This window comes from Marmota flaviventris, chromosome 10 (genome assembly GCF_047511675.1).
Source record: "Marmota flaviventris isolate mMarFla1 chromosome 10, mMarFla1.hap1, whole genome shotgun sequence".
NCBI classification, from domain to species: domain Eukaryota; kingdom Metazoa; phylum Chordata; class Mammalia; order Rodentia; family Sciuridae; genus Marmota; species Marmota flaviventris.
The window spans coordinates 23520704-23539360 of NC_092507.1; the positions used below are offsets into that span (position 1 = coordinate 23520704).

General features: G+C 42.4%; 1 long non-coding RNA gene across 1 annotated transcript; it reads left to right on the plus strand.

The window, feature by feature from the left end:
- Window positions 1–5055: 5055 nt before the first annotated feature.
- LOC139707233 (uncharacterized) lies at window positions 5056–15359 on the plus strand. The gene is made up of 2 exons (XR_011708807.1): window positions 5056–5699; window positions 12507–15359. It is a non-coding gene; the product is annotated as an uncharacterized lncRNA (long non-coding RNA).
- Window positions 15360–18657: the final 3298 nt, after the last annotated feature.

Genomic DNA, 18657 nt, shown 5'->3' on the forward strand with positions numbered 1-18657 from the left:
AAGAACCTCAGGAGTCATCCAGGTAAAATCTCCTTTTAAAGGCCCAGGTAAGGAAGAAGAGTCTTCTACATCACTATAGATACTGGTCCTGGGAAGGGACCCAGTGTGAGGAGGGAAACAGAGGGGTGGACAGAGAGACAAGAGACTAGGTTAACTTCAATGTCAGAAAGCTTCTATTCGTGATTTTTAAAATCTTCCCCACACCACCACTGAAAAATGATATATGCATTTAATGGTGTGTAAATTATACTTTAATAAAACTATTTTTTAAAAAGTATAAGAAGAATGGTTTTATATTTATTTGTTTGTTTGTTGGTACCAGGGATTGAACCCAGGGGCACTTAACCGCTGAGCAACATCCTTATTATTTATTTATTTTGAGACAGGGTCTCACTAAATTGTGGGGGCTGGCTTTGCACTTGCTATCCTCCTGCCTCAGCCTCTGAAATCACTGGGATTACAAGTTTGCCCAACCCACCACATCCCTAGTACCCAGTGGGGGGGGGGGTACTAGGAATTGAACTCAGGGGCACTCAACCACTGAACCACATCCCCAGCCCTATTTTGTATTTTATTTAGAGACAGGGTCTCACTGAGTTGCTTAGCTCCTTGCAGTTGCTGAGGTTGGCTCTGGGATTACAGGCGTGCGCCACCGCACCCGGCTCCACATCCAGCTTATTTTTTAATTAGAAATGGATACTTAATAAAGTAAAAGTCCCTTGCAAATCTATACAGAGAAAGAACTACTGTTAATGATTTGGATTATATTGTCTCTCCAGATTTTTTTTTTCTGTATGTTCGTGTTTTTTTCTGTATGTTGGGGTGAGTATGTATGTTTAACAGAAGTAGGGTTGTTTTCCTTAATGATATTTCTTGGACAGCTTTTCATATCAGTACGTTTAGATATAACTTGTTCTTTTTAAATGCTGCCTACATGGTATGGCCAAACTATAATTTACTTAACAGGTTCCCTATTGATAATTATTTGTGGGGCTGGGGATGTGGCTCAAGCAGTAGTGCGCTCACCTGGCATGCGTGCGGCCCAGGTTTGATCCTCAGCACCACATACAAACGAAGATGTTATGTCCGCCGAAAACTAAAAAATAAATATTTAAATTCTCTCTCTCTCCCTCTCTCTTTATAAAAAAAAAAAAAGTTATTTCCAGTCTTTTCCTATTAGAAGCAATACTGCAATAGACATTTTTTTAAATATTTTTTTAAATTGTAGGTGGACACAATACCTTTATTTTATTTATTTATATGTGGTGCTGAGGATCAAACCCTGGGCCCCACATGTGCTAGGCAAGCACTCCACCACCGACCCACAACCCCAGCCCTTCAGTAGACATTTTTGCACATACATCTTAGAGCACTTTGAAGGGAATTCTATAGGATAAATTCCCAGGGAAACTTCCTTTTAAAACATGCCTCATCAATTATAATTTTAATCTTATTCCAAATGCCCTGACATAAAATCCTATTCCTGATCAAAATCACATAAAATGCTTAGCATACAGTACACATGAAACAAATGCTCATTATTTTCATGGTCACGATATCATTAGCCCAGTGCATGAACATTCATTCCTTTGGTCAACAATTATTGATGAGTTTCTGCCATGTGATGGGTCCCAGGATTCAACAGTAAACAGCCATAGACCTTGCCCTCAAGAAGTTGATATTGATGATGTGTCAGCTGGAAATTTCAACACCTGAGATTAATACATAAAAGTGGTAACTGCAGGAGAGGTGAGGAAATGTGTAGGAGGGACATCCCACCACTTGAAGAAGGGTAGACAAGGGAAGGGCTCAAAGTTGTAACAGCTGGGGATGTAGCTCAGAGATAGAGTGCTTGCCAAGCATGTGCAAGGCCCTGGGTTCCATCCCTGGCAACACACACACACATACACACACACAATAAATAAAAGTGGGTGTGGCCCGCACTTGTAATCCTAACCACTCAGGAGGCTGAGGCAGGAGGATCTTGAGTTCAAAGCCAGCCTCGTGGACTTAATGAGGTACTTAGCAACTCAGCAAGACCCTGTCTCTAAAGAAAATACTAAAAAGGGCTAGGGATGTGGCACAGTGGTTAAGTGTCCCCGGGTTCAATCCCTGGTGCTAAAAAAAATAAAAGAATAAATAACAGCTTGAATCAACCTAAAAGGGAGAGTGACAAGCACCCCAGTTATCAGAAGTATCCAAGCAGAGACCAAGACATCATCCCCAAGAAATACTGGTAAGAACAGTAAACCAAAGTTTACTAGTTCTCAAATGTCCACCTTCAGACTGATGCTAGTGCGTGGAAAAGTATGCTAAATAAATGATTAAGAGGTGAATTTATGTGTGCTAAATTTATATGGTTTAAGGAAGAGTATTGTATTTTGAAAGTATGTACCCTTCCTACCTTTTGATATTAAAATGTGAAACAAGCTAGGTGTGTGGCCCACGCCTCTAATCCCAGGGACTTGAAAGGTTGAAGAAGGAGGATGGCAAGTTTGAGGCCAGCCTCAGCAACTTAGTGAGGCCCTAAGCCACTTAGGGAGATCCTGTCTCAAATAAAAAAGGCTGGGGGGCTGGGGTTGAAGCAATAAAGATATTGTGTCCACCTACAACTAAAAAAATTATATAAAAATTAAAAAGTGGGGGGCTAAGGATGTGGCTTAGTGGTTAAGGGTCCTCAGGTTCAATCTCCAGTACCAAAATAAATAAATAAAATGTGAAACAAGATAGTTGCAGCTTTTGATGTTCTTGTTTGGCTGGACTAAAAGCTGGCAACTATATCTTTGTCTCCCTTCTTATTTTTTAAACTTTTAACTATTGATAATATCTAAAAGTTGGAGGGTCTCTGAACCAGATGACTTCTAAGATTCTTTCCATCCCTGTGATTATAAGATTCTCTGCTCCCGCAGTGATTAAGGCCTGAAGCTAAATTGAGTTTAGAATCTGTGAGCCAAATCCTTTTCAACAGACCCAGGGTAAAAATAAATACATAAGTGCATGAGTAAGTAAAAGAAAGACAAGAATTTAGTACTTTCTAAAATCCTCTTTATTTTTTGGCTCCCAGACTAGCAAAGACTTTCCTTACAGACTTGCTTCCCTGCTCTGAGAAAATGCAGCACTGACGAGAGACCACAGAATAACAGATAGAAGTGATATGGGAAAAATCAATTTAGTGCAGTTTTCACAAACCTTTAAAATGGAGCAATTTAAGTGATGATGGGGTTTCATGACCAGCTGCAGCAGAGCCTCGGAAGGGAATGCTGGTGTTTTCCAGCACTTCTCTGAGTGGGTGGGAAGGAAAAAAGCATGATTTTTTCCTCCTTTTCTACTTAGAAAAAAATGGAGGCAATGAAAAGCAAGTCTCCCATATTGTCCCATTAAGGAGAACAAATGAAATGCCACTGCCTTGTTGCCAGAAATGTAAACCCTCAGACAGGCACTGGGCAGGCCTTCCTGTGATGCTGCACAAGCTAAGTACCCACCAACATACCTGGCACTGCCGTTACCATGGCAACTCCTCACCTTTTGCATTCCTTAACTTGGGGCTGAGACTGGTACAGGGCAGTTGAGTTTTCATAATTCTCCTTGGCTTCTGGACAAGGAAAGGGGAGGGCAGGGGAAAGATTCTAAACCTTCTGACCTGCTGCCTTGACTCTTTGCTCTTCAGCTTGTGTACCTAGGCTTCACCAGGCAAGCGGGGGGCCTACGGCAGAGGGAGGGAGTGGAAATGACTCTTGGAACCAACAGACCTAGGATCAAATCGCAGCTCCTCCAGGGATCCATTTTCCCCCCAATTCAAACAACCTGTCCTCTGAGCTAGGCCCTACCAGATACAGAGCTAACAGAATAGCCAGAGGGGTCCACAGAAACTGGCAGTCCAGGGGCAAAGCTAAGTGAACAGATGATCAAAGCCAGATGATCAGCACTTAGGCAGGGGCTGGTTCTATCACCTCCTGGGGAGGGGGAGCCCTGTGAAACCCAAACTGCATTTCGAGGGACTCTTGGAAGACTCCTAGAGTTAGGAGTACTCTTGAGCCCCCCAGAGTTCAGCATGAGGTCATCAATAATAGCGTTGAGATTTATACTCAGGCTCAGAAAAGTGAATAGACTTGCCTGAGGTCACAGTTTCCCCATCTGTAAGCCAAAGCAATAATAACTCTCTATTTTTCTTGAAAAGATCACATGATTAACACACAGGATGAAGCAAAGACCAAATAGACCTGGTTCCTAACCCAGACTCTCCAGTGCCCAGCTGAGTGACCTGGGTTAATTCTGAACTTTAACCCCTCTCAGTCTCAGTTCCCTAACTCGTAAAAGAGTAATTGTAATCTTGCTAACTTGTAAGAGTGTTGCTAGAATTCAGTAGGATAATGCATGTAAATCATATAGGGCCATCACACAATAAAATGGCAGCTGCTGTTGGGCACAATGGAGCACACCTGTAAATCCAGCGACTCAGGAGGCTGAGGCAGGAGAATTACAAGTTCGAGATCAGCTTCAGCAACATCTAGTGATACCCTAAACAACTTAGTAAGACTCTGTCTCAAAATAAAAAGGGCTGGGGATATTTAGTGGCAAAGTATCCCCAGGTTGAAAAAAAAAAAAAGGGAAAAAGAAAATGGCGGCAACTTTTGATCATAGATCAAGTGCCTGTGTGTCAGATATCATTACTGTTATTATTGTTACAAGTGTAAGGAGCCTGGCACCTGGCTGACACTCCAAAAACCCTCAATGCTTTTGGAGTCTTTCCTCAGGCTACCCCATCTTTGCCTTTTCTCTAGCTTTTAGATGTGTCGGCAAGTTACCTTTGAGACCAAGGAGGATACAGCTGGAGTCTGTGTCACCTCCTCAGCATAGCCCCTTCACCCCAGCTTAGCCTCTTGCCTAGGCCAAATGAAGGGGAGAGGGTTTGGGCCTGGCCCCACTGGGCTCCTCTGGAGACTGAGGTGGGGGAAAAGGCATGGAGTGCGTCAATTCTGATGCAATTGCAGGCTCATTATTTGGCCCATTTCCTCCTCTTTGGGTGTTTACTGGCGCCTGAATTTCACAGGAACCTTTGGAAGTGTGTACTGACAACGAGCATGCAAAATTGTTCCTGCTTCAGGGACAGTTTAGGAAGAAAGTGATACTGTGCCTGCCTGGACTTCACAAGCCCTGGGCTCAGGGACACAGGAAAGAGATACCAGGTGTCAAGTCCACAGGGAGAGGCAGGAAGGCAGGCAAGAGGAGAGAGACATGGCTGATGCCAGGCCCAGCTTCCAGATCCAGCTCTGGGGAGGCTGATGAATAGACCCTTTATCTAAGCAGAAGGGTGGGGGCTGCAGAAAGGGGTCTCAGGTAACAGGAGTCTCAGAACAAGCTAAGAAGATCTCATCCTTTTCTTCACAGAAGAAATTCTAGCTGGAGAGAAGCTTCTTAGAAGGTCCTTATTTCTCAGCCATTTTCCCAGGACCCTCATTTGGGAGGTCCCTCCTCAATCCCACAGACCTTGCTGGGTGACCTGGAGACATCATCAGAAGTGCAGAGTCCATTATGGTTAAAGGCACTGACTTTTGGCCTCCAATTCCCAGCAATTCCAGTGACTGGCTAGATGCCCCAGGCAAGTCATTTCACCTGACTCTCAGCTTCCTCCTAGCAGAGAATAATCAGAGTCACCTCACAGATAAGCCTGGAGGACCATAGAACATTGCTCAGCAAAGGTAAGAGCTCTCAATAATGGTTAGATATTATTTTATTGAGAATAAAGGCAGGGGCCAGATGTGGTGGTGTATGCCTGTAATCCCAGCGGTTTGGGAGGATGAGGCAAGAGCATCGTGAGTTCAAAGGCAGCTTCAGCAAAAGTGAGGTGCTAAGCAATTCAGCAAGATCCTCTCTCTAAATAAAATACAAAATAGGGCTGGGGATGTGGCTCAGTGGTTGAGTGCCCCTGAGTACAATCCCAAGTACAAAAAAAAAAAAAAAAGAAAGAAAAAGAATAAAGGGAGGAGGGCTGGGGTTGTGGCTCAGTGGTAGAGCGCTTGTCTAGCATGTGTGAGGCTCTGGGTTTGATTCTCAGCACCACATATAAATAAATGAATAAAATAAAGGTCCATCAACAAATATATATATATATACACACACATATATATATATATATATGTGTTGTGTGTGTGTGTATATATATATATATATATATATATATATATATATGTATAAAATTTTTTTAAAAAAGGATAAAGACTTGCTAGGTGTGGTGGCACACACTTGTAATCCCAGCAGCTCAGGAGGATGAGGCAAGAGGATCGTGAGTTCAAAGCCAGCCTCAGCAACAGTGAGGCACTAAGCAACTCAGTAAGACTCTGTCTCTAAATTAAAAAATAAAAGAGCAGGGGGTGTGGCTCAGTGGTTGAGTGCCCCTGAGTTCAATCTCCGGTACCCCTACCCCCCCAAAAGAAAAAAAGTCCTGGAGAGCCTTTGCTCTGAAGCTGGGGTCTCACTTTCCTGCTTTTCTCAATATCGTAATGACTGTTCCGGGATTATCAGAAAAGAATCGGGCTTCCCCTCCCCCAGAGCTGTGAAACCAAGTGGCAAAGCTTGCACAAGCTCCTGAGTCATTCAGCAAAACCGGCCCAAGATAATCAGTGGATCAAGGAAACTAGATGCAGAGTGGGAAAACCCCAGCCACAAAGCTGGGGCCTCCTCGGAGAGCAGTTCCCTCTGCAGGCCTCTCTGCTTTCACTTGGGCTCCACAAATAAGACAGCACCTGGCAGCTGAAGCCTTCTCAGGCCCTCCCATCCCCAGATGAAGGCATTAGTTACACCTGGGTCTCTAGCCAGCAGCCAGGCCTTCCCCTGGCATCTTGTTGGACACAAACTCTGCTTTTGGACTAATTCTCTCCTTCTCTCCACACCCCAGTGCTCGAAGAGTTGCCACCCAGTCTCCCATCCTCCCTACTCACTCATTTTTCAGCCCAGGGTTTCTGGTTTCTGCACAACCACTTTATGACATGCTTATCCCATTCACTGATAAATTCTTAATTGCCAAATCCAAAAAGTTGTATCCAAGCCTTCTTCCTTCCTCTAAATGTGTGCTGCTGATGATCACTCTTCTTTTTAAATGGACAGACCTCCGTGGGCTTCTGTGAGGCCACCACCCCTGGTTCTCCTCCTGCAACCAGCATTTCTGGCAGCTCTCTGTGCCTTTAGCAGTACTCCTTGTGGTTCTACTGGTTAGCCCCCTTCCCTTCCACCCCTCAGGCCTGCTCCCACAGTTAGCCTGTGCTGTGTTTTCGACTTCTCTCTCTTAACCAGTGACTTAGTGCATATATCAAGCCCACATCTTTCCCCAAAGGATGCCTGCTACCGCCTGTTACCAAGCAGCTCTACCAGCATGACCCCAGGCACAGCACAGCAAGCTCCACAAAACACAAAGGAACTCTTTATCTTCCCCCAACCCTTCTTCTCTTGGTATTCTGGATTTTTTTTTATTATTATTTATTTATTTTTGTGGTGCTGGGGATTGAACCCAGGACCTTGTGGATTTGAGGCAAGCACTCTACCAACTGAGCTATATCCCTAGCCAGTATTCTCAATTTTGATGAAGGACACCACTTTTTACTGTTACCTAAGTCAGAGGGTCTTGCCCCCTCTCAGCCCATTACGTCCTTTTTTTTTTTTTTTTTTTTGACTCTAGGGATTGAACTCAGGGTGCTTAACCACTGAGCTAAAATCTCAACGCTTTTTATTTTTTTATTTTGAGACAGGGTCTCACTAAGTTGCTTAGGGCCTTGCTAAATTACTGAGGCTGATTTTGAACTTGAGATCCTCCTGCCTCAGCCTCCCAAGTCACTAGAGTTGGCATCATGTTCTTAACAACTTATAAATTAATCTCCCTTCTCTCTAACCCACTATGTCTACTTCAGTAGAGGCCTTTATTACATGTCTGGTGTAATAAGTGGGCACCAGCCTTCATTTCCTTCCCCTTGTACTAGGCTCTTCTTGGAGTGTCTGCCCATCTACAGTTCTTTTCCTGAGAACCTGCTATTTCCCACAAACCTTGCTGAAGAGGTGCCCTGGGTCCCATGTGGACCTCACTGATGCAGTCTGCCCTGCTATGGCCATAGTACTTGGAATCAGAGATCCACATTTGACCCAATCTGGGATGAATTTTGTCTCTAGGGACTCTGAAACCAGGCCAAAGTGACTCAAGTTCAAATGCCCCCAAGGATCACAACAGTAATGAAAAGGAGTGAAACACCCAATGAAGGACAATAGGGAAGGCAGCAACCAAGGCAATGAGAGTGTGTGCCTGGGCTCCAGGCAGCAGCTGCTACTCTGCTCTAGCAGATGGTTGCCATGGGAATATAAGACCAGAGTTGTCAGATATTCTGATTTTCCAGATTTTTATTTGAAGTTTCCCAATTTTTTAATTTGGGGCACTAATTCATTTTTCTAAATGCCACAGGCTAAGCATATTTTTTGCATCATATTTGGCCTACAGGGCTGTCACTTTGCAATTGGTGCCAAGGAGTCAGGTTTAGGCACTGGACCCAAAGCTGAACACAGTCACTTCCTGCCATGTATATGGAAAACCAGAGAAAACTCTCTCTCTCTCTCTCTTTTTTTTTTTTGGTGCTGGGGATTGAACCCAGGGCCTTCTGCATGTGAGTCAAGCACTCTACCAACTGAGCTATATCCCCATCCCTCTTTTTTTAATATCTTTTATTTATTTTTTTTTAAGAGTGGGGGGAGAGAGAGAGAGAAAGAGAATTTTAATATTTATTTTTTAGTTTTCGGCGGACACAACATCTTTGTTTGTATGTGGTGCTGAGGATCGAACCCGGGCCGCATGCATGCCAGGCGAGCGCGCTACCGCTGAGCCACATCCCCAGCCCTATTTTTATTTTTATGTGTGTTAAGGATCGAACCCAGTGCCTCATGCATGCCAGGCAAGTGCTCAACCACTGAGCTACAACCCCAGCCCCTCTCTCTTTTTAAATTTATTTTTTATTTTTAATTTTTTGGTACTGGGAATTTAACCCAGGATACTTATCCCCTGAGCTACACTACTGGCACCACCACCCCCACTTTTTTTTTTGAGGCTGTCTTCAAATTTGTAATCCTCCTGCTCAGCCTCCTGGAAGTCACTGGGATTACAGGCATGAGCTACAGCACCCCACTCTGATTCACTCTTTTTAAATTATTTTTTAATTTGTTCTAATTAGTTATACATGACCATTGAATGCATTTGACACATCATATCTAAATGGAGTATACTCATTCTTCTAGTTGTACATGATGTAGAGTTACACTGGTTGTGTAATCACTTATGCACACAGGGTAATAATGTCCGATTCATTCTACTATCCTCTGATTCACTCTTATATCCCCTGAACACAGAGAGGAGTACATATAGAACCTTCAATAAATGTATATCAAATAAAAGAATGGCTGGAATCAGTGGCGAACATCTGTAATTCTGGTGATTTGGGAGGCTGATATAGTTGGATGGCAAGTTTGAGTCTATCTTCACTAACTTAGTGGGACCTGTCTCAAAATTTAAAAAACAAAAAGCACTGGGGATGTAGCTCAGTGGTGAAGTACCCTTGGGTTCAACCCTCAGTCCTGCAAATAATAATAAACATGTAGTAAAAGAATAAGAGAATTTTATTTACTTTCCTCCAGCGTTTTTTAACATATCCCAGGAGGTGATTGATGAACATTTTAATCCTCTGTTTCTAAAAATAGGTTCCAGAATCTCTGTAATTTTTTTTTTCTTTTTTGAGATTCTGGAAATCAAACCCAAGGCCTCATGCATGCTAGGCATGTACTTCACCACTGAGCTACACCCCAGCCTTGGAATCTCTGTTAATAACACTCCATTTTTCTTTGGGGAAACAGTAACACCTCAGCTCTGGAATGATCATGTAACCCAGGGCTAGCCAATCAGACAACTGTCCCCTGGTCACAGGGATTGGTTCAGAATAAGCTCTGGCTCAATCAAAGACAATCAGAACTGAAACTATCGGAAAGGGGAAATTTGCTTCCCCCTGAGAAAACTAAGTCATGAGACGGAGCTGCTCGTGGCCACATTATCACCACAAGGGAAAAAGCCTCCCTGGGAATGAAGTACACACAGAAGAAGGTCAAACTGAGAGATGAAAAGAGATAGATGGTTCCTGGCAGTGTTTTTGAGCAAGTGGATCCAGCTGTGCCTGAAATCAAGCCCTTGACTTTTCTGTTAGAGATAAAAAGTTCCCTTTTTTGTTTAAGTAAACTTGAGTTGGGTTTCCAACCCTTTTCCTCTAATAGAATGCTGTTTAATATGGGGGTTTTATACAGACAGGGAGACAAAGTAGACACCTTTATAGGAATCTGCCAGCCAGCGATGATCCCTGTCCTTTAAGAACTTCCCCCGGCTGATAGCCATGTGTGTACTACCTAGTGCTGCCCATGAAGGCAACCACTGTTTGGATCAGAAGTGGACACATATCGCAAGGTAATCAGATCAGATTCTCTCTCCTGGGGATTTGGGTTTAGAATAAGAGATCCCAGCTCAGTCTAGGCTGCAGACCTAAAGTGAGCGGATGTAAAATTGGAAGCTGGAAGAAGGCCACATTAATGGCAAGGCAAAGAACCTGATCTGCTAAAGGAGAAGAGTGAGCTAGATGCACTTACGGAAGCAGAGGCTGGAGGCCATGATTTCCCAGAGAAAGAGAAACAGAGAGAACACTGCTTCCTCATTCCTCCTGAGACTAATTATTTTTTCTCTTGGGCTCCATGAGACTTCTCTGTGTTCGTGTAATTCCCTCCCCCACCATTACTCCTCCTTTAAAAAAAAAAAAAAAACTTAAAATAGCTCTAGTGTTGTTTTGGGTTTTGTGTTTACTTGTAACTGAAAGGTTTTTTGTTCTGTTTTGTTTTTTTGTGGTGCTGGGGATCAAACCCAGGGCCTCTTGCATGCTAGATGAGTGCTCTACCACTGACCTACACCCCCAACAATTTTAGTTATTTTTATTTTATGTTGAGACAAGGTTTGGCTGAGTCCCTGAGGCTGGCCTTGAACTTGGGATCCTCCTGTCTCATCCTCCTGAGTGGCTAGATTCAAAGGTTATCAGGCGACTATCCTAGGAGTAAGTCTACAGCTAAGCTGTCCTGTTCCCTAAGCTGACATTGACGCTGAATCCCTGAATCAAGACACCCAAACATCAAATTCCTCTCTGTGAAACCTTGGCCAAAACACCTGGATTCACAGGACTGGCTTCCTCCTCTGCAAAATGAGAATAATCATCCCTATCTTAACGGGTTGTTAGGAAGACCACATGAGAAAAGGTGGAAATAAGAGCCTGGCACTTTGCTGGGCACAGGGAAGCCATGTTACCTTGTGTGAATGCAGAAGCAGGATCCAAGCCTAGAGCCAGACTACTGTTAGGTCCCAACCAGGACCTGAACAAGAAGCATAAAGAACAGCCCTTCTCCCCCTCAGCACCTTTTCATCTCACTTGTACCAAATTTTTCAAAAGCACAGGGAGCAAGGGAGTATCTTTGTTTTTTCAAAGTGCCCATTCTGGAAATCTAATCTAATGATATAATCAGACAAGAGAAACTACATAGGCCGAAGGATGCTCACTGCAATAGTGTTTTGTTTTGTTTTGGTTGGGTTTTTTTGTGTCCTGGGGATTGAACTCAGGGGCACTTGACCACTGAGCCTCATGCCCAGCCCTATTTTTTATATTTTATTTAGAGACAAGGTATCACTGAGTTGCTTAGCACCTCTCCTTTGCTGAGGCTGGCTTTGAACTCATGATCCTCCTGTCTCAGCCTCCCAAGCCACTGGGATTTCAGGTATGCGCCACCGCACCCAACATGATAGTGAGATAGTGTTTATAGTATAGAAAAAAACTGTCAATGACTTAAATGTCTAGCATTACATGTGGTACATACATACGATGAGATGTTATAAAGATGTGGAGGAGAAAAAGACATCGGATTTTTAAACAAACACAAAGGGGAAGGAGAATGCAAAATGGGGTATAAAAAAAAATGTATGGGGTATAATGCAAAATTTGTCTGAACTTTTAAGGTAAAAAGCACACTATTTCAGAGAAGTTTCTCCTGTTCTGTTACATTCCAGTTCCACACACAGTCTCACTACTACCTGCCTGGCTAAGCATTCATCTTCTCTGCCTTTGGGGTTACTGGGGTAGAAAAATTTATGAAGCATTTATGTAAGTACAAGTCCTGAGGCCTCTAACATTAAAGATATTGACAAGGATAGATAACCACACATTTTCTGAGTTAAAAAAAAATCAGGTTACAAAAACATTGCCAAAAAGTGAACAGTGGTCATACTTTGTACTTTTATGTATTATTAGAAGTTTTTGTAATGTCATGTACTATATTTATGGAAAATATATATATATAATGAAGCTATTTTCATGAGAGGTGGTCCATCTTGATTTTATACTTTTTATCGTGTTCTCTAATATGTTCAACTAGATTTCCTCTAATGCATCCTTCTTCTTCAGGAATATAATTTACCTGGCTGTCCTGTCCTCTTGGAAGCTGCTCCACACAAGAGCTTCTTTGTACAGAGAAGGCCCTTCAACAGCCTGGAACGCTAGGCAGCTCATTACTACCCTCTCGTGGTCAGAACAGGTCAGCACCGGATCTAGCTAAACAGCTTGCTCAGGACATCCTGAAAGCCAAGGTCAACCCCAACAGGCTGACTTCTGGCCTACCCACCGCATTCAGTGTGCTGCACACCAGCATCAGTGGTTCAGCATCCCACTCCCAAACAGGCCATGACCCAGGCTTAGCCAGGCTGAGCCTAATGATTGCAAATCTGGCCAATGCTGTCTACTCCAAGCCAGAGGCTCCCAGAAGATGCCCTTTTCCAACTGCCAAAGCAGAATGATGGAGAGCTCTCCGGTCCGCCAGAGAGCACTGATGGTCAGGACTGGGCCTGGAGATGGCATAGAGCAGGGCTGCAGGAAGACAACTGCAATCCTTCTAATCACAAAACCCTTGCTCTCCTATACCTCTTTTTTTCCTTTCAAAATATTGCCCAAGGCAACTTGACATGTACAAATAAACATACAAGGATGTCTGCTGCAGAATTGTTGGTAACACAAAAGGTGAAATAACCTTAATAGCCCTCAATAGGAGAGTGTTTCATTAAAATGGAAGAGTATATAACTGTTAATGAAAATTAGGTGCTACTGTGGTACAACCTCCAAAACTCATTGTTAAGATAAAACAAAAGCAAGACATATAACAGCTCCTATGTGTAAGGATGTTATACATATGAATTTATATAAATATAGATATATGTATTTCAGTATGCATAGAATTTATTGGAAGAAAATATCAGAAACTAATAACAATGTCTCTGCCAGGCATGGTGGCACATGGTCTGTGATCCCACGGACTCAGAAAGCTGAAGCAGAAGGATTGCAAGTTCAAGGCTAGCCTCAACAACTTAATGAGATCCTCAGCAACTTAGCAAGAACCTTTCTCAAAGTAAAAAATAAAAAGGACTAGGGATGTAGTTCAGTGGTAAACTCCCAGTACAAACACACATACACAGAACTACATCTTACTGTGTAGCATCTTGTCATGTTAAATTTATTTATTTACTTATTTGTTTGCAGGGCTGGGGATTGAACCCAGGGCTTTGTGCATAGTAGGCAAGCACTCAAACACTGAGCCATACCTCCAGCCTGCTACCTCATTTTAGTGTATCCTTTTTTCAGAGAAGTTTGTACCTGAAGAAACAAGAAAGGATCAGCACCAAAATTAGCTTGAACATAAATCTCAGAAAATTGAAAGGAGAACAAAAGGAAAATTAGTCTAAAGGCTGTGTGTGAGAAGAAATGAAAGAGGATAAGAACTGATGATTATAGTATCCAGGGTAGAGAGAAAGAATCAAAACTATCTCTATTTGTATGATTTTGAATATAGAAAACTCTAAGGAATCCACAAAAAGCCTATTAGAACTAATAAATGAGTTCAGTAAGGTTCAGTATACAAAATCAATACACAAAAATCAGTTGGATTTCTAAACACTAAAAATGAACCATCTGTAAATGAAATTGAGAAAATGTTTTTATTAAAATAGCATCAAGATGAAAAATATGAGTAAATTTAACAAAAGAAGTACAAGATTTATGCACTAAAAACTATAAAACATTGTTAAAAAATTAAACGGACCTAAATAAATGAGAAGACATCCCATGTTCATGAATAAAAGTGAATAGATGGTATTTGGGGTGTAAGATGGCATTACTCCTCAAACTGATCTACATTTTTCATACAATATCTATACAAATTTCAACTGACTGGGATTGGATATGTAGCTCACTAGTAAAGTGCTTGCCTAGCATGTATGAGGCCCCCAGTTTGATCTCTAGGATTGGGGGGAAAAATTCAGCTGGATTTTGCTTTTGCAGAAATGAACAAGTCAATCCTAAAATTCATATGCAAATGCAGAGGATACAGAACATCAGAAACAATTTTAAAAAGAAAAGTTTTAGGATTCACTGCCCAATCTCAAAACTTATATATAAAGTAATAAAGGTAGTATGGTACTGACATAAGAATGAACATATGAATTAATGGAATAGAAATGGCAGTCCAGAAGTAAACCTTTACATTTATGGTCAATTTAATTAATTAAATAATCAATTAATTTTGGCAATACTAGAGATTGAACCTAGGAGTGCTCTACCATTGAATTATACTCCAGCCCCTTTTAAATTTTTATTTTGAGACAGCATCTTGCTAAATGTCCAGGCTGGCCTGAAATTTGCAATCCTGCTGCTTCAGTCTCCTGAGTTGTTGAGATCACAGACACACCACCATGCCCTGCTAGAGTCAATTAATTTTTAACAAGAAATAAAGACAACCGAAGTAGGGTGCAGTGGTGCATGCCTGTAATCCCAGCAGCTCAGGAGTCTGAGATAGGAGGATCCTGAGTTCAAAGCCAGCCTCAGCAAAAGCAAGGCGCTAAGCAACTAAGTGAGACCCTGTCTCTAAATAAAATACAAAATAGGGCTGGGAATGTGGCTCAGTGGTCAAGTGCCCCGAATTCAATCCCTGGTACTACCGCCCCCGCCCCCCCCAAAAAAAGGAATTAAAGACAACTGGATACCCACAAGAAAAAGAATGAAATTGGACCCCATTCACACCATATAAACAATTCAAAATGTATTTTAGACCTAAATGTAAGAGCTATAAAACTCTTAGAAGAAAATATAGGGGTAAACCCTCATTGCATTGGATTAGACAATAGTTTCTCAGATATGACACCCAAAGCACAAACAACAGAAAAAATAGATAAATTGGACTTTGTAAACATTAAAAACTTCTGTTTCAAAGAATACCATCTCTTGCTGTGAGATAGTACATGCTTGTAATCCCAGTGACTTGGAAGGCTGAGACAGGAGGATCACAAGTTCAAGGTCAGCCTTAGCAATTTAGTGAGACCCAGTCTCAAAATTTAAAAAAAAAGGGGGGGGCTGGGGAGGCCTGGGGTTGTGGCTCAGCGGTAGAGTGCTTGCTTAGCACATGTGAAGCTCTGGGTTCAATTATCAGCACCACATAAAAATAAATAAGTAAAATAAAGGTATTGTGTCCATCTACAACTAAAAACGGGGGCGGGCAGACTGGGGATGTAGTTCAGTGGTAAAGGGCTGGATTAGATCCCCAGTACTCCTGATGGAGAAAAGACAACTCACAGAATAGGAAGAAATATTTGCAAATTTACAGTGTATCAGAAAGGGGGATTTACCTATAACACATAAAAGAACTCTTATAATCTCAAAATAAAAAGATAAATTGTTCAGCAAAGGGCTGGAGGTCAGCTCATTGGTAGAGCATGCACTTATCATGTGAACAGTTCAATCCTCAGCACCACAAACAAAATAAAACAAAAACACTGAAAGAGATGCAGAAATAAGCCTTGGGTATTTAGAATATTTAAAGGAAGAGATTTCCAGAAAGAGTAAACAGTATATGCAAAGGCTTTGAAATAAGACTGCATGGCTTGAAGAAACGTGAGAATAACAGGGTGATGGGAAGTGGGGAGACTGGAAAATGAGGTAAGAGACTTCTCAGGAAGCCAGCTCAGATCACACCTTGTAGGGACTTTAGCTTTTTTTACTCATCAAGTTTACCCACTGAAGTGGTTCCAGCAGAGAGGTGACACATCTGATTCTACTGAAAATAGATTAAAGGGGGCAAAGGCAAAAGCCAGGAGACCAGTGAGGAGGCCTACCAGAACCATCCCAGGAAGTGATGACAGGCTTGGGCCAGAACAGAAGAGTGGAGAAAATGAGGAGTGGTCAGTTCTGGAGGTGCTCTGAGGGTAGACCTGATCATGAATTGTAACTAGGGTGTGTGGGAAAGAGAGGTGTTAAGGATGGCTCAGTGGTTTTGCCCTGAGCTGCTGAAAGATGTAGTTACAACTAATGAACAGGTTGGAGGAGAGTGGATGCCAGGAACTTGGTCTTGGACATGTTTATTTTGAGATGCCCATTGGACAATCAAGAGGATTATTCTCCCAGAGATTCAGGAGACAGAAGTAGAAGGATTGCAAGTTCAGGCCAGCATGGGCAACTTAGTGAGACCCTGACTCAAAATAAATAGTAAACAGGACTGGGGATACAGTTCAGTGATGGTAACGCACCTGGGTTCAATCCCTAGTACTGAAGAAAAAGAAAGAGAGAGAGAGAGAAAGGAAGAAAGAAAGAAAGAAAAAATTCAAATAGGCAGCTAGACATGCAGGTCTGGGTTTACAAGAGAGGTCCATACTACTTATTAGTTTACCATTTAGCTATTTGCTAGTCCTGTGACCTAACACAAATCACACTTTTCCCATTCTGTTAAATACAGATAAAAGCAGCAGCTTGGGGAGGATTAAACTTGATCAGTAAAGTAACTGGTTCACAAGAGGCTCTGAATAAATTATCACTATTATTAAGTTCAACTTAAACATTCATTTAGTTGCTGGAAACACAAAAATGATATAGTCCCTACCCTTAATCCAAATGAAGAAAACTTGGTCAAACCTTTCCATGAACAACCTCTCAGGTAATAACAATCATCTGGGAGAATTGGCAGTTCTTGGCACCCGATTAGCCAAAAAGAATAAAGGAAGAGTCAAAAATAATGGAGAATAGGTCTCAGGATGAAAGCCATATGGGGGATTGGAAGGCAAACCAGAATACATATCAGCTCTTCATACCCGCTTGCTGGGCAGCCTTGGACTCATAAACCCTCTACCTCTCACTTCCCCAGGAGGGTAAACCCTAGTACCCTGGAGAAGTTGTAAAAGTGTCTAAAGTTGCTCAGGGGAAAACCACTAGAGGCTGTGATGCTAACCACATCCTTATCCCGTGCCTGTTTGCCCACATGCTCTTCTGATTGAGCCCTATGCCCCATCAGAACTTTGCCAGGCACAAGGTCCCTGAGTCAGATTCCTCTTCTAGGCAACCAGAGAAATAGCTCAGCGGACCCTGAAGAACATCAAACACAGAGTGGGATGTAGCTCAGTGATAAGAGTGCTTGCCAAGGATGTGTGAGGACGAGGGTTCAATCCCCAGCATTGAAGAAAGAGAAGGAGAAGAAGGAAGGGAGAGAATGGCAAACACTGGGGAGATGCTTGAAACAACAAACATGAAGAAAAAGTTAGGGAGAGAAGCTACCACTGAGTTCCCACAGGGCCTAGGAGCTGTGCTAGATGTTTTCAGGAGTGCAATTATTGTAAGGATCAAACATGAATCCACAGAGAGCATTTGGCTCAGGTTTTGGTACATCATAAGTGCACACAGAGTACAATAAATGTTGGCTGTATTATTTTTATATCTCTTTTTATCCTTACAGTACTGCAAGCTCGGCTCCAAATGAGAGGCAGGTTGGTACAGTGGTATGTGCTTATGTGTCAGAAAAATCTGGGCTCAAATTCTAGCTCTGCCACAGCTAAGTTTTTGTGATGCTGGGAAAGCGCTTTTACTTTCCAAGTCTTAGTTTGTTCATCTGTAAAGCGGGGCAAACATTACCTACCAAAGATTCATTAAAAACCCTTAACATGGGCTGGGGCTGGCACTCAGTGGCAGAGCACTTGCCTAGCATGTGTGAGGTTTGATCCTTAGCATCACATAAAAATAAACAAAATAAAGGTATTCTATTCATCTATAACTACAAAAATAAATAAATAAATAAAATTTAAAAACTAAACAAAAAACCTTTAATGTGGCCAGGCGCTGCGGCACACGCCTGTAATTCCAGCCACTTGAGGCAGTTCAAAGCCAACCTCAGCAAAAGCAAGGCACTAAGCAACTCAGTAAGATTCTGTCTCTAAATAAAATACAAAATAGGGCTGGGGATGTGGCTCTAACCATTCATCTTAGCATTGGAGGAGGGGACCTATCTTAGATCAAACAGCAAGCAGAATACACTGGTGGTCTTGGTCCACTCTTCATCTGTGTTCTTCTGGTTAGAGTACCTTCACTTTCTTTTGATAATCACCTCCCAATACCCACAGGCCATTTGCTTCAGGAGGGGTAATAGCCCTCTTCTGAGACCCAGAGGCAAGTATTTGACCCAGGTCTGGCCAATTATTATTCCATTCCTCTGGTCACAGTGATGAGCTTGAGTGGACTTGAGACTCATGCTGAG